Source organism: Carassius carassius, unplaced genomic scaffold (assembly GCF_963082965.1).
Source record: "Carassius carassius unplaced genomic scaffold, fCarCar2.1 SCAFFOLD_58, whole genome shotgun sequence".
NCBI lineage: Eukaryota > Metazoa > Chordata > Actinopteri > Cypriniformes > Cyprinidae > Carassius > Carassius carassius.
Window position 1 is genome coordinate 836,291 of NW_026775030.1, and position 15,839 is coordinate 852,129.

A 15,839-nucleotide genomic window follows, 5' to 3' on the forward strand; every position below is an offset into this window, starting at 1 on the left:
CCCTTTCTACGAAAACAATTTTGGTAAATAATATGACTGATCATAATCTAGATGTGCTCTGTTTGACTGAAACCTGGCTAAAACCTGGTGATTACATTATATTAAATGAGTCCACCCCCCAAGATTACTGTTATAAACATGAGCCGCATCTAAAAGGCAAAGGGGGAGGTGTTGATTCAATCCAGAGAAACAAATGTTAATGATAAATGCCCTGTTATGTTTGTACTGGCTACTGTATACAGGCCACCAGGGCACCATACAGACTTTATTAAAGAGTTTGGTGATTTTACATCCAAGTTAGTTCTGGCTGCAGATAAAATTTCAATAGTTGGTGATTTTAATATCCATGTTGATAATGAAAATGATGCATTGAGATCAGCATTTATAGACATTCTGAACTCTATTGGGGTTAGACAACACGTTTCAGGACCTACTCATTGTCGAAACCATACTCTAGATTTAATACTGTGATGTGGAATTGATGTTGATAGTGTTGAAATTATGCAGCCAAGCGATGATATCTCAGATCATTATTTAGTTTTGTGCAAACTTCGTATAGCCAAAATTGTAAATTCTACTTCTTGTTACAAGTATGGAAGAACCATCACTTCTACCACAAAAGACTGCTTTTTAAGTTATCTTCCTGATGTATCCAAATTCCTTAGCATATCCAAAACCTCAGAACAACTTGATGATGTAACAGAAACTATGGACTCTCTCTTTTCTAGCATTTTAAATACAGTTGCTCCTTTACGCTTAAGGAAGGTTAAGGAAACCAGTATGACACCATAGTATAATGAGCATACTTGCACCCTAAAGAGAGCAGCCCGAAGAATGGAGCGCAGCTGGAGGAAAACAAAACTAGAGTTATTTCGTATTGCTTGGCGGGAAAGTAACCTATCCTACAGAAAAGCATTAAAAACTGCTAGATCCGATTACTTTTCTTCTCTTTTGGAAGAAAACAAACATAACCCCAGGTATTTATTCAATACAGTGGCTAAATTAACGAAAAATAAAGCCCCAACAAGTGTTGACATTTCCCAACATCACAGCAGTAATGACTTTATGAACTACTTTACTTCTAAAATTGATACTATAAGAGATATAATTGCAACCATTCCGCCGTCAGCTACAGTATCGCATCAGACAGTGGATTATAGACCCCCTGAGGAACAGTTCCACTCACTCTCTACTATAGGAGAGGAAGAATTGTATAAACTTGTTAAATCATCTAAACCAACGACATGTATGTTAGACCCTATACCATCTAAGTTCCTAAAATAGGTGCTTTCAGAAGTCATATATCCTCTTCTGACTATTATTAATTCCTCATTGTCATCAGGATATGTCCCCAAAACCTTCAAACTGGCTGTTATTAACCCTCTCATCAAAAAAACACAACTTGAACCCAAAGAACTAGTTAATTATAGACCAATCTCAAATCTCCCTTTTCTGTCCAAGATACTAGAAAAGGTGGTATCCTCACAATTATATTCCTTCTTAGAGAAAAATGGTATATGTGAGGATTTCCAGTCAGGATTTAGACCATATCATAGTACTGAGACTGCTCTCCTTAGAGTTACAAATGACCTGCTCTTATCATCTGATCGTGGTTGTATCTCTCTATTAGTTTTATTGGATCTTAGTGCATTTGACACAATTGACCACAGCATTCTTTTGCATAGACTTGAACACTTTGTTGGCATTAATGGAAGTGCATTAGCATGGTTTAAAATGTACTTATAGGACCACCATCAGTTCGTAGCAGTGAATGAAGATGTATCATATCGATCACAAGTGCAGTATGGAGTACCTCAAGGCTCAGTACTAGGGCCACTACTCTTCACTCTTTATATGTTACCCTTGGGAGATATCATCAGAAAACATGGTGTTAGCTTTCACTGTTATACTGATGATACTCAGCTCTATATATCTTCGCGGCCCGGTGAAACACACCAATTTGAAAAACTAATGGAATGCATAGTCGATATAAAAAAACTGGATGGCGAGTAATTTCTTACTGCTAAATTCTGAAAAAAACAGAGGTGTTAATTATAGGACCTAAGAACTCTTCATGTAATAACCTAGAACACTGTCAAAGACTTGATGGTTGCTCTGTCAATTCTTCGTCATCTGTTAGGAATCTAGGTGTGCTATTTGATCGCAATCTTTCCTTAGAAAGCCATGTTTCTAGCATTTGTAAAACTGCATTTTTCCATATCAAAAATATATCTAAATTATGACCTATGCTCTCACAAACTACAGCTTGTCCAAAATGCAGCAGGAAGAGTTCTTACTAGAACCAGGAAGTATGACCATATTAGCCCGGTCCTGTCAACACTGCACTGGCTCCCTATCAAACATCATATAGATTTTAAAATATTGTTTATTACTTATAAAGCCCTGAATGGTTTAGCACCTCAGTATTTAAATGAGCTCCTTTTACATTATAGTCCTCTACGTCCGCTACATTCTCAAAACTCAGGCAATTTGATAATACCTAGAATATCAAAATCAGCTGCGGGCGGCAGATCCTTTTGCTATTTGGTGCCTAAACTCTGGAATAACCTACCTAACATTGTTCGGGAGGCAGACACACTCTTGCAGTTTAAATCTAGAATTAAATACCCATCTCTTTAACCTAGCTTACACATAACATACTAATATGCTTTTAATATCCAAATCCGTTAAAGGATTTTTACGCTAATATTAGTCTGTTTCTCTCTTATTCCGAGGTCACCGTAGCCACCAGATCCAGTCTGTATCCAGATCAGAGGGTCACTGCAGTCACCCGGATCCAGTCTGTATCCAGACCAGATGGTATCAGCACCTAGAAAGGACCTCTACATCCCTGAAAGACAGCGGAGACCAGGACAACTAGAGCCCCAGATACAGATCCCCTGTAAAGACCTTGTCTCAGATGACCGCCAGGACAAGACCACAGGAAACAGATGATTCTTCTGCACAATCTGACTTTGCTGCAGCCTGGAATTGAACTACTGGTTTCGTCTGGTAAGAGGAGAACTGGCCCCCCAACTGAGCCTGGTTTCTCCCAAGGTTTTTTTCTCCATTCTGTCACCGATGGAGTTTCGGTTCCTTGCCGCTGTCGCCTCTGGCTTGCTTAGTTGGGGACACTTCATCTACAGCGATATCGTTGACTTGATTGAAAATAAATGCACAGACACTATTTAAACTGAACAGAGATGACATCACTGAATTCAATGATGAACTGCCTTTAACTATCATTTTGCATTATTGACACACTGTTTTCCTAATGAATGTTGTTTAGTTGCTTTGACGCAATGTACTTTGCTTAAAGCGCTATATAGTTAAAGGTGACTTGACTTGACTTGATTTTACAAGACACTCACTGAAGAGTAACTGAAGGACACTGAAGTCACTGGGACACCTTTTTATAATTTTTACTGAAGTTTCAAAGAGAGAGCTAGAAGTTAGCAGATATTAAATCATATAAATATTTGGACTGAGAACAGAGAAGTAATGTTGGTTTTTCACATTAGGGTGCTTGGATCATGCCAGTCATGTCAGTAAATCTTTTGCTATTTTGTTGCAGGAATAAGGAACTGAGTGGATGAAAATCACTCCATATATGACAGAAATACTTATTTGGAAAACACATACACCAATAACCTGTACAATAAGAATGCGTAGAATGCTGACAGTAAACAGAACCTTATCTGGAGATGCACTTAGTCAAAGTCAAAGTCACCTTTATTTATATAGCGCTTTAAACAAAATACATTGCGTCAAAGCAACTGAACAACATTCATTAGGAAAACAGTGTGTCAATAATGCAAAATGATAGTTAAAGGCAGTTCATCATTGAATTCAGTTATGTCATCTCTGTTCAATTAAATAGTGTCTGTGCATTTATTTGCAATCAAGTCAACGATATCGCTGTAGATGAAGTGACCCCAACTAAGCAAGCCATAGGCGACAGCGGCAAGGAACCGAAACTCCATCGGTGACAGAATGGAGAAAAAAAACCTTGGGAGAAACCAGGCTCAGTTGGGGGGGGCAGTTCTCCTCTTACCAGACGAAACCAGTAGTTCAATTCCAGGCTGCAGCAAAGTCAGATCGTGCAGAAGAATCATCTGTCTCCTGTGGTCTTGTCCTGGTGGTCCTCTGAGACAAGGTCTTTACAGGGGATCTGTATCTGGGGCTCTAGTTGTCCTGGTCTCCACTGTCTTTCAGGGATGTAGAGGTCCTTTCTAGGTGCTGATCCACCATCTGGTCTGGATACGTACTGGATCCGGGTGACTGCAGTGACCCTCTGATCTGGATACAGACTGGATTTGGTTGCTACGGTGACCTCGGAACAAGAGAGAAACAGACAAATATTAGCGTAGATGCCATTCTTCTAATGATGTAGCAAGTACATAGGGTGTTATGGGAAGTGTTTCCGGTTCCGGTTTACCTAATTAATGCAGCCTAAAAATCCTTTAACGGATTTGGATATTAAAAGCATATTAGTATGTTATGTGTATGCCAGGTTAAAGAGATGGGTCTTTAATCTAGATTTAAACTGCAAGAGTGTGTCTGCCTCCCGAACAATGTTAGGTAGGTTATTCCAGAGTTTAGGCGCCAAATAGGAAAAGGATCTGCCGCCCGCAGTTGATTTTGATATTCTAGGTATTATCAAATTGCCTGAGTTTTGAGAACGTAGCGGACGTAGAGGATTATAATGTAAAAGGAGCTCATTCAAATACTGAGGTGCTAAACCATTCAGGGCTTTATAAGTAATAAGCAATATTTTAAAATCTATACGATGTTTGATAGGGAGCCAGTGCAGCGTTGACAGGACCGGGCTAATATGGTCATACTTCCTGGTTCTAGTAAGAACTCTTGCTGCTGCATTTTGGACTAGCTGTAGTTTGTTTACTAAGCGTGTAGAACAACCACCCTATAAAGCATTACAATAATCTAACCTTGAGGTCATAAATGCATGGATTAACATTTCTGCATTTGACATTGAGAGCATAGGCCGTAATTTAGATATATTTTTGAGATGGAAAAATGCAGTTTTGCAAATGCTAGCTCCAACCTTGGTTAAACACACCAGAAGCAGCTAATCATAATCTTTAGGACTACTTAAAAGGTGAAGCAGGAGATCTTGGAAAATACTAACTTTAGCCTATTAGCACTGAAAGCAAATGTCCCATCCTCCCTACAAATCGCCGTCCATAGCTACATCCCCTGAAGGCATATATGCACACGCACCAGACGACCAGATACAATATTTTTATAATACATCATGTGTCATTTACCAGTGAGAAAACGTTATAGCACATTTAGTAAAAATACAACAATACCAGAAAGGAAGATCAGGTTGTTGATGTTTGCCTGCCATTCTCATGCGCAGATGACATTCCCTTTCTGCATGAACTGGGTGCGCAGAAGTATGCAAATCCATATGATAACAGGCAGTTAGGAAAGTCAATAAATACGCTTGTAACAAGCATTTTGTTTGGAAGAACATTTCTTTGTCCTACGCCTTCCGCAGAATATATAAATACATATTAATACATTTAGATCACTTAACTTAATGATTGCTATCACAATTTGAAGAGATTTTCAACCTGCATAACAAAAAACATTTCTGAAGACAGTCACCTAATGAACCTAAAGATCGAAACAGAGATGTACAGATTTACAGAGGTACATAGCTTACTTGTTGGCATGCTGGAAGAAGTCTCAACTGATGACTGGCTGGTCACTGCTGGTCCAGAGGTTTTCAGTCTCGAGGCACCCGCTTCCTCTTCTTCTGAACTAGAAATCACAACCAGAGATTTGTCTTTTGATGGCGAAGGGCTTCCAAAAATCTTGTCTGAACCAAAGACTAACTTTGGGGATGAGACCACATTCTTGGTGCTTTGAGGTGTCTGATCCAGTTTAGGACTGCTTTCTTCAGAGAGTCCAGTGCGTTCTTTTGTTGTTTCCTCAAGTACAGCAACTGCAGCATTGCCACAAAGCATCTCCCATGTAGAGTCAGGTACTCTCGCAGATAACAGGAGAGTGTCTTTTTCTTGTGCAGTCTTTGCATCTTCGAAGATTTCATTGAAAGCATTTGCGGTTTCCTGCTGTTTAAATCGAACTGCCAGCTGTTCCACCTTGCCCTGCCCCTCAGGCTCAAACTGAATATTGTAATTTTCCTCAGTTTTATAGATTTCATCATCTTGATCGACAGAGGTGTTGGCCTTGGGCCCAGGATAACACCCTGTAAAGAGCTGCTCGCCAGCCCCTGCAAAGCATTTGGAAGTGGGATCCTCCTGGCCAAAGATGTTAGGCTTACCAGTAAATGTGGGATTATTATTTTGACTATCAGAGTCTACAGACTGTTCTGAGGAACTTGGGGCTGCCTCTTTTTCATTCTCTTTCTCTTTGTGAAGTGCAGCAATATTTTTGAGGTTGGATGCAGATCCATTTTGGGACTGTCCGTCTGATGGTTTTGTCTCTGATTCTGAAATGCTGAACTTAAATCTGCCAACAGGTGCTGACATGGAAAACGCAAAACTGGAACTGCCTGATGAATTTTCAGCTTCAGTTGTGGAGGACTCGAACTTGAAGTTTTCTAAGGATGCTTTTTCCTTACTTGTGCCGAACTGAAAAGCAGGGCCTGGATTTAAATTGGCATTAAGTTCTGTCGCAGCAGGTTGGCTGCTAGAACTACCAAAACTGAAGGTAAAAGAGGAACTTGATGGTGCAGCAGAGGTCTTGTTTTTCATATTTGGGTTTGCTTTCTGGCATGAAACACAATGACTAGATGAACCTTCATTTCTTACCAGGCAAGTGTCACAATCCCACTGACCAGCTTTTTTACCAAACATGGCAGCTAGCCCACCTTTCAATGCTGCATTAGTTTTTACGTTGCTGCAGGGGGCTTTGCAAGAAACACATTCAGTTGCCGAGGCATCATTCCTCACTAGGCAGGAGTCACAGTCCCACTGACCATCTTTCTTGGCAAACTGAGCACCAAATCTAGTGCCAAATGGGACTGCTGGAGCTACTGACACTTTCTCTCGCTGTGGTGCATCAGCCTGACTTGTTTTCTTCTCAGCCTGAGCGCCAAAGCCAACAGATTTCTCCACAGCACCAAATCCAGTGCCAAATGGGACTGCTGGAGCTGCTGACACTTTCTCTCGCTCTGGTGCATGAGCCTGACTTGTTTTCTTCTCAGCCTGAGCTCCAAAGCCAGTAGATGTGTCCACAGCACCAAATACAGTGCCAAATGGGACTGCTGGAGCTGCTGGCACTTTCTCTTGCTGTGCGGCATCAGCCTGACTTATTTTCTTCTCAGCTTGAGCTGATGTCTCCACAGCATCGTTTGATCCAAACTTAAAAGAAACCGATCCAAACGTGAAGCCCTTTGAGCTGATATCAGTGTTGGTGGCACTTTTAGCAGAATCTCCAGAAAGTCCAAAAGAAAACAATTTAGCAGGAGGAGTCACAGGCCCAGAGCCTTTGGGTTCCTCTACAGGTTTGACTTGTGCTGTAGAAGGAGCTGCACTGTTGCAGGCCACGCATACCACAGACGTGGGAGCGTTTCTTACACAGCACACGTCACAGTCCCATTCACCCACCTTCTTGAAAAACAGGTTTTTGAGATCCACTTCTTGGGATGAAACCTGAGGCTTTGGAGTTTTGCTTTTCTTTTCAGTCTGTTGGCCTTGTGGGGATTCCGAAAGGAACTTTTGAGCTTCCTCAAATTTAACTTTAAACAGTGTTGCCTCGTCTGCTGTTTTAAAACGAATGGCCAACTGCTCTGTCTTTGGCATTTCATCTGCATAGTCCATAGCGTACCACACCCAGGATTTGTCAGATCCAGCATTTGGTTTGAGGACCATGTCAGCAATGATATAGTGATTGGCGCAGATTTTCAGAACCTGCTCCCTCCTCATTAACAGACGAACTTTCCCGGAGCTTTTGTTTTTGAGGATTTTGATACTGCCAATGCCCCTCTCTTTCCATTCTTTAGTCTCGGAGTCGAATCGGAAGAGTTTTGCTCTCTTGCAGAACATCTCCTCCTCATCCTCCTCACCAGTTTTCACGTTGACCTTATCAGGTAGAGGCACAATGGGCTCAAAATGAGGCCCATCCTCATCATCTTCCACATGGGTGCCATCACTTTCGCTTTCACCACTTTTCTCTTCCCGAGCCTCTGAATTCCCTAATGTTGTCTTGGTTCCACTTGTAAAACCAAATCTTTGATCGGTGTTGCCAAAAATACTCATCTTCTTCGGAGCACCATCAGTGAATGAAAATCTTGCTGCCTTTTTACTCCCAAAGGTAAAGACTTCACTCTGGCTAGGCAACTGGTCTTGGGTCTGATGTTTTGGTTCTGACGACACTTCTGGTTTGGGAGGAATATCTGATGTCAGAAGTCCCAAGAGTCTTTCACTATTTTTAACTTGAGCAGAAGAGAAGGTGAAATCACCATCATTGGACTTGAAATTGGAGTTGACCTTGAATGCTGTTGAGGATGTTGTTGTTGGGCCGGCAGCTACTCCTCCAAAGTTGGGAACCTTAGCAGGTTCACCTGTGAACTCCGGCCCAAAACTAATTTTGGGGTCGACAGCCTTGCTTTCAGTGCTCCTGGTTGGCTGTGTGGATGTAACAGGACATGGCTTAGTAAAATATCCAGGCTCTGGCAACGTTGGATTGACTGTGGGCTGAGGAACATTCTGACCGTAATACTCCTCACTGTATGGGGAGAGTAAGGATGTAGCTGGTGACTCAAACCGGATGGAAGGACCGAAGACTTGCTCTTGAGGATACATGCATGCGGGTGTTGACTGGAGAGGTGGGGTATGTGTTGATTGTTGGTAGGCATACATATGCTGCTGAGGAGGAAGACGATTCATCCCATATACTGGGCCCTGCAGAGGCAAACAAACAATACTTTGAATTAGATTCTCTGCTTCATTACAGCAGGGTAGAATATTTTGTGTTTACATGAAAATCCCTCCAGTACCTTTGTTGGTATAACATTTGCAGCAGTGCTTAGAAGATACTGTGAATTATATGCTGGAGACTGGTTGTAGTACACAGAGGGACCTATAGTAGCAACTGAGACAAATAAAAGGAATGGTTAAGGCATGTCTCAACATGAAGTAAATATATAGAAGAAAAACCTGCACAAGCCTCATTGTTTCACATAAACTACTGGGGGGAGGGGCACTTTGAGAACCACTAATATACACATAGAATTTCACATTTCTAAAAGGACTGCTGATTTGGAGATGTCATTGAACTGACCAGTGAGAGGAACACCGTGGAATGTCTGCGCTGCAGGAAATGTTTCCTGTAGTCCTTCTGCAGCATAGTTATCTCGATACATCCTATATGAGGATGCTGTGGCATCTGAAGAATTATGACGCAGGTCATGAACCTCATTCTGTGTGAGACAAAATAAAAACATTAATTCATAAATACATTTCCAAACACTCGTTTTCAGCTGGTACTAAAGTTGAAAGCTTGTTTAAATCACACTACATTAAATTCTCTGTGATAAACTGCAACACGCTACTACTAGCAATATGCAGGTTTCAGGGTTTGGATCTAATTTTAAGAGTAAAAATCCTTTTCATGCTGAAAATGTTTGGTGAAAATGATTACCAAACAAAGCAGGTTTATATTTTTCCTTTGTTCAGTGCGACTGTTTTGATGTGATGTGCAGACATGTGCAGTGATGTGATTCTGAAATTATACAAATGTGCTGATACCAGTGAATGTATTTGCTAAATTTTTATATTTTTTTAGAATTATCAACTCTGGTTGGTAAAAAGTAAAGCCCAAAGGGTCTTCTTTCCAAAGACACCACTTACCTAAAGGATTATAAGGAACACCATACTAATACTGTGTTTGACCCCCTTTCGCCTTCAGAACTGCCTTAATTCTATGTGGCACTGATTCAACATGGTGCTGAAAGCATTTTTTAGAAATGTTGGCCCATATTGATAGGATAGCATCTTGCAATTGATGGAGATTGGTGGGATGCACATCCAGGGCACGAAGCTCCCGTTCCACCACATCCCAAAGATGCTCTATTGGGTTGAGATCTGGTGACTGTGCCATTTTAGTACAGTGAACTCATTGTCATGTTTAAGAAACCAATTTGAAATGATTCAAGCTTTGTGACGGTGCATTATCCTGCTGCAAGTAGCCATCAGAGGATGGGTACATGGTGGTCATAAATGGATGGACATGGTCAGAAACAATACTCAGGTAGGCCGTGGCATTTAAACGATGCCTAATTGGCACTAAGGGGCCTAAAGTGTGCCAAGAAAACATCACCCACACCATTACACCACCAGCCTGCACAGTGGTAACAAGGCATGATGGATCCATGTTCTCATTCTGTTTACGCCAAATTCTGATTCTACCATCTGAATGTCTCAACAGAAATCAAGACTCATCAGACCAGGCAACATTTTTCCAGTCTGCAAATTGTAGCCTCTTATTCCTATTTGTAGTGGAGATGAGTGGTACCCGGTGGGGTCTTCTGCTGTTGTAGCCCATCCGCCTCAGGGTTGTGCGTGTTGTGGCTTCACAAATGCTTTGCTGCATACCTCGGTTGTAACAAGTGGTTATTTCAGTCAAAGTTGCTCTTCTATCAGCTTGAATCAGTCGGTCCATTCTCCTCTGACCTCTAGCATCAACAAGGCATTTTCGCCCACAGGACTGCCGCATACTGGATGTTTTTCCCTTTTCACACCAGTCTTTGTAAACCCTAGAAATGGTTGTGTGTGAAAATCCCAGTAACTGAGCAGATTGATATATACTCAAACTGGCCTGTCTGGCACCAACAACCATGCCATGCTCAAAATTGCTTAAATTACCTTTCTTTCCCATTCTGGCATTCAGTTTGGAGTTCAGGAGATTCTCTTAACCAGGACCACACCCCTAAATGCATTGAAGCAGCTGCCATGTGAATGGTTGATTAGATAATTGCATTGAGAAATTGAACAGGTGTTCCTAATAATCTTTTAGGTGAGTGTAGACCCCCCTGAGGAACCGTTCCACTCATTCTCTACTATAGGAAAGAAAGAATTGTATAAACTTGTTAAATCATCTAAACCAACAACATGTATGTTAAACCCTATACCATCTAAGCTCCTAAAAGAGGTGTTTCCAGAAGACATAGATCCCCTTCTGACTATTATTAATTCCACACTGTCATTAGGATATGTCCATAAAACCTTCAAACTGGCTGTTATTATACCTCTCATCAAAAAACCACAACTTGACCCCAAAGAACTAGTTAGTTATAGACCAATCTCGAATCTCCCTTTTCTATCCAAGATACTAGAAAAGGCGGTATCCTCACAATTATATTCCTTCTTAGAGAAAAATGGTATCTGTGAGGATTTCCTGTCAGGATTTAGACCGTATCATAGTACTGAGACTGCTCTCCTTAGAGTTACAAATGACCTGCTCTTATCATCTGATCGTGGATCGTTGAACACTTTGTTGGCATTAATGGAAGTGCATTAGCATGGTTTAAATCGTACTTATGACCGCCATCAATTCGTAGCAGTGAATGAAGAGGTATCATATCAATCATAAGTGCAGTATGGAGTACCTCAATGCTCAGTACTAGGGCCGCTACTCTTCATGCTTTATAATTTTACCCTTGGGAGATATCATCAGAAAACATGGTGTTAGCTTTCACTGTTATGATGTTGATACTCAACTCACTATTTCTTCATGGCCTGGTGAAACACACCAATTTGAAAAACTAATAGAATGCATAGTCGATATAAAAAACTGGATGACGAGTAATTTATTACTGCTAAATTCTGAAAAAACAGAGGTGTTAATTATAGGGCCTAAAAACTCTGCTTGTAATAACCTAGAACACTGTCTAAGACTTGATGGCTGCTCTGTCAATTCTTCGTCATCAGTTAGGAACCTAGGTGTGCTATTTGATCGCAATCTTTCCTTAGAAAGCCATGTTTCTAGCATTTGTAAAACTGCATTTTTCCATCTCAAAAACATATCTAAATTACTGCCTATGTTAATCCATGCATTTATGACCTCAAGGTTAGATTATTGTAATGCTTTATTGGGTGGTTGTTCTGCACGCTTAGTAAACAAACTACAGCTATTCCAAAATGCAGTAGCATTTTCTTACTAGATCCAGGAAGTATGACCATATCAGCCAGTTCCGGTCAACACTGCACTTGCTCCCTATCAAATATCGTATAGATTTTAAAATATTGCTTATTACTTATAAAACCCTGAATGGTTTAGCACCTCAGTATTTGAATGAGCTCCTTTTACATTATAATCCTCCACGTCCGCTACATTCTCAAAACTCAGGCAATTTGATAATACCTAGAATATCAAAATCAACTGCGGGCGGCAGACCCTTTTCCGATTTGGCGCCTAAACTCTGGAATTACCTACCTAACATTATTCGGGAAGCAGACACACTCTTGCAGTTTAAATCTACATTAAAGACCCATCTCTTTAACCTGGCTTACACATAACATACTATAATATGTTTTTAATATCTGTTTATAATATGTTTTTAATATCCAAATCTGTTAAAGGATTTTTAGGCTGCATTAATCAGGTAAACTGGAACTGGGAACATTTCCCATAACACCCAATGTACCGTATTTTCCGGACTATAAGTCACAATTTTTTTCATAGTTTGGCTGGTCCTGCGACTTAAAGTCAGGTGTGACTTATTTATCAAAATTAATTTGACATGAACCAAGAAAAAATGAACCAAGAGAAAACATTACCATAGTCTCCTGTAGTCTACACTGAGCAGCATAGAGCGCCCTCTCGCTGCTGGAGACGGTAATGTTTTCTCTTTGTTCTTAACAAATGCGACTTATAGTCCAATGCGACTTATATAAGTTTTTTGCCTCGTCATGATGTATTTTTGGACTGATGCGACTTATACTCAGGTGCGACTTATACTCCGGTGCGACTTATAGTCCGAAAAATACGGTACTTGCTACATCATTAGAAGAATGGCATCTATGCTGATATTAGTCTGTTTCTCTCTTATTCCGAGGTCACACCAGATCCAGTCTGTATCCAGATCAGAGGGTCACTGCAGTCACCCGGATCCAGTACGTATCCAGACCAGATGGTGGATCAGAACCTAGAAAGGACCTCTACATCCCTGAAAGACAGCGGAGACCAGGACAACTAGAGCCCCAGATACAGATCCCCTGTAAATACCTTGTCTCAGATGACCACCAGGACAAGACCACAGGAAACAGATGATTCTTCTGCACAATCTGACTTTGCTGCATCCTGTAATTGAACTACTGGTTTTCGTCTGATCAGAGGAGAACTGCCCCCCCAACTGAGCTGGTTTCTCCTAAGGTTTTTTTCTTCATTCTGTCACCGATGGAGTTTCGGTTCCTTGCCGCTGTCGCCTATGGCTTGCTTAGTTGGGGTCACTTCATCTACAGCGATATCGTTGACTTGATTGCAAATAAATGCACAGACACTATTTAAACTGAACAGAGATGACATCACTGAAGTCAATGATGAACTGCCTTTAACTATCATTTAGCATTATTGACACACTGTTTTCCTAATGAATGTTGTTCAGTTGTTTTGACGCAATGTATTTTGTTTAAAGCGCTATATAAATAAAGGTGACTTGACTTGACTTGACACTGATGCAGTGCTGAAGAAGGCACACCAGTGCCTCTTTTACCTGAGACGGCTGAGGAAGTTTGGAATGAGCCCAAAATCTTCAAAACATTCTACACATGCACTATAGAGAGCATCCTGATGGGCTGCATCACTGCCTGGTTTCGGAAACAGCACCGCTGGCAACCGCAAAGCTCTGAAAAGGGTAGTGTGAACTGCCAGCCACATTATTGGAGGTGAGCTTCCCTCCCTCTAGGACATATACACCAGGCGATGTATAAGGAAAGTCCGGAGGATCATCGGTGACTCCAGCCACCCATCCCACAGACTGCTCTCTCTGCTGCCCTCAGGAAGACGTCTCCGCAGCATCCGATCCTGCACTAGCCGACTGAGGGATAGCTTTTTCCCTCAGGCTATCAGACTGATGAACAGTCAGAAGTAATACAGGTCCCACTTTATATTAGGTGGCCTTAACTACTATGTACTTACATAAAAATAAGTACAATGTACTTATTGTGTTCATATTGTATTGTAAAACACTTTTGCTCCTATTGAGGTGGGATAGGGGTAAGGTTAGGGAGAGGGTTGGAGGTATGGGTAAGTTTAAGGGTGGGTTAAGGTGTAAAGTATGGGTCAACAGTGTAATTATAAATGTAATTACAGAAATTAAATACAGATGTAATTACATGTAGTTTTTTTTTATATAAGTACACTGTAAAAACATGTATGTACACAATAAGTACATTGTACTAAATTATTAATTAAAATGTATGTACATAGTAGTTAAGGCCACTTAATATAAAGTGGGTCCGTAATACACCCTACAGCATACTTCCACAATATGATATGCCACACTCTGCACTTTAACTCCAACAGTTCAACACTAGACTATACATACACACTGCATTTACACTTATTTTCATTTACATTTATTCATTTAGCAGACGCTTTACAACCCGAATTCCGGAAAAGTTGGGATGTTTTTTAAATTTTAATAAAATGAAAACTAAAGGAATTTCAAATCACATGAGCCAATATTTTATTCACAATAGAACATAGATAACGTAGCAAATGTTTAAACTGAGAAATTTTACACTTTTATCCACTTAATTAGCTCATTTAAAATTTAATGCCTGCTACAGGTCTCAAAAAAGTTGGCACGTGGGCAACAAATGGCTAAAAAAGCAAGCAGTTTTGAAAAGATTCAGCTGGGAGAACATCTAGTGATTAATTAAGTTAATTGATATCAGGTCTGTAACATGATTAGCTATAAAAGCTTTGTCTTAGAGAAGCAGAGTCTCTCAGAAGTAAAGATGGGCAGAGGCTCTCCAATCTGTGAAAGACTGCGTAAAAAAATTGTGGAAAACTTTAAAAACAATGTTCCTCAACGTCAAATTGCAAAGGCTTTGCAAATCTCATCATCTACAGTGCATAACATCATCAAAAGATTCAGAGAAACTGGAGAAATCTCTGTGCGTAAGGGACAAGGCCGGAGACCTTTATTGGATGCCCGTGGTCTTCGGGCTCTCAGACGACACTGCATCACTCATCGGCATGATTGTGTCAATGACATTACTAAATGGGCCCAGGAATACTTTCAGAAACCACTGTCGGTAAACACAATCCGCGGTGCCATCAGCAGATGCCAACTAAAGCTCTATCATGCAAAAAGGAAGCCATATGTGAACATGGTCCAGAAGTGCCATCGTGTCCTGTGGGCCAAGGCTCATTTAAAATGGACTATTTCAAAGTGGAATAGTGTTTTATGGTCAGACGAGTCCAAATTTGACATTCTTGTTGGAAATCACGGACGCCGTGTCCTCCGGGCTAAAGAGGAGGGAGACCTTCCAGCATGTTATTATAAAGTGCCACTTATATAATAAGGCCACTTAATATAAAGTGGGTCCGTAATACACCCTACAGCATACTTCCACAATATGATATGCCACACTCTGCACTTTAACTCCAACAGTTCAACACTAGACTATACATACACACTGCATTTACACTTATTTTCATTTACATTTATTCATTTAGCAGACGCTTTACAACCCGAATTCCGGAAAAGTTGGGATGTTTTTTAAATTTTAATAAAATGAAAACTAAAGGAATTTCAAATCACATGAGCCAATATTTTATTCACAATAGAACATAGATAACGTAGCAAATGTTTAAACTGAGAAATTTTACACTTT

The 15,839-nt window shown here is 40.6% G+C and overlaps 1 protein-coding gene across 1 annotated transcript in view; it reads right to left on the reverse strand.

Moving 5' to 3' along the window:
* ranbp2 (RAN binding protein 2) overlaps nucleotides 1-15,839 on the reverse strand; it is a 213,404-nt gene that overhangs the window by 159,510 nt on the left and 38,055 nt on the right. The window lies entirely within an intron of this gene.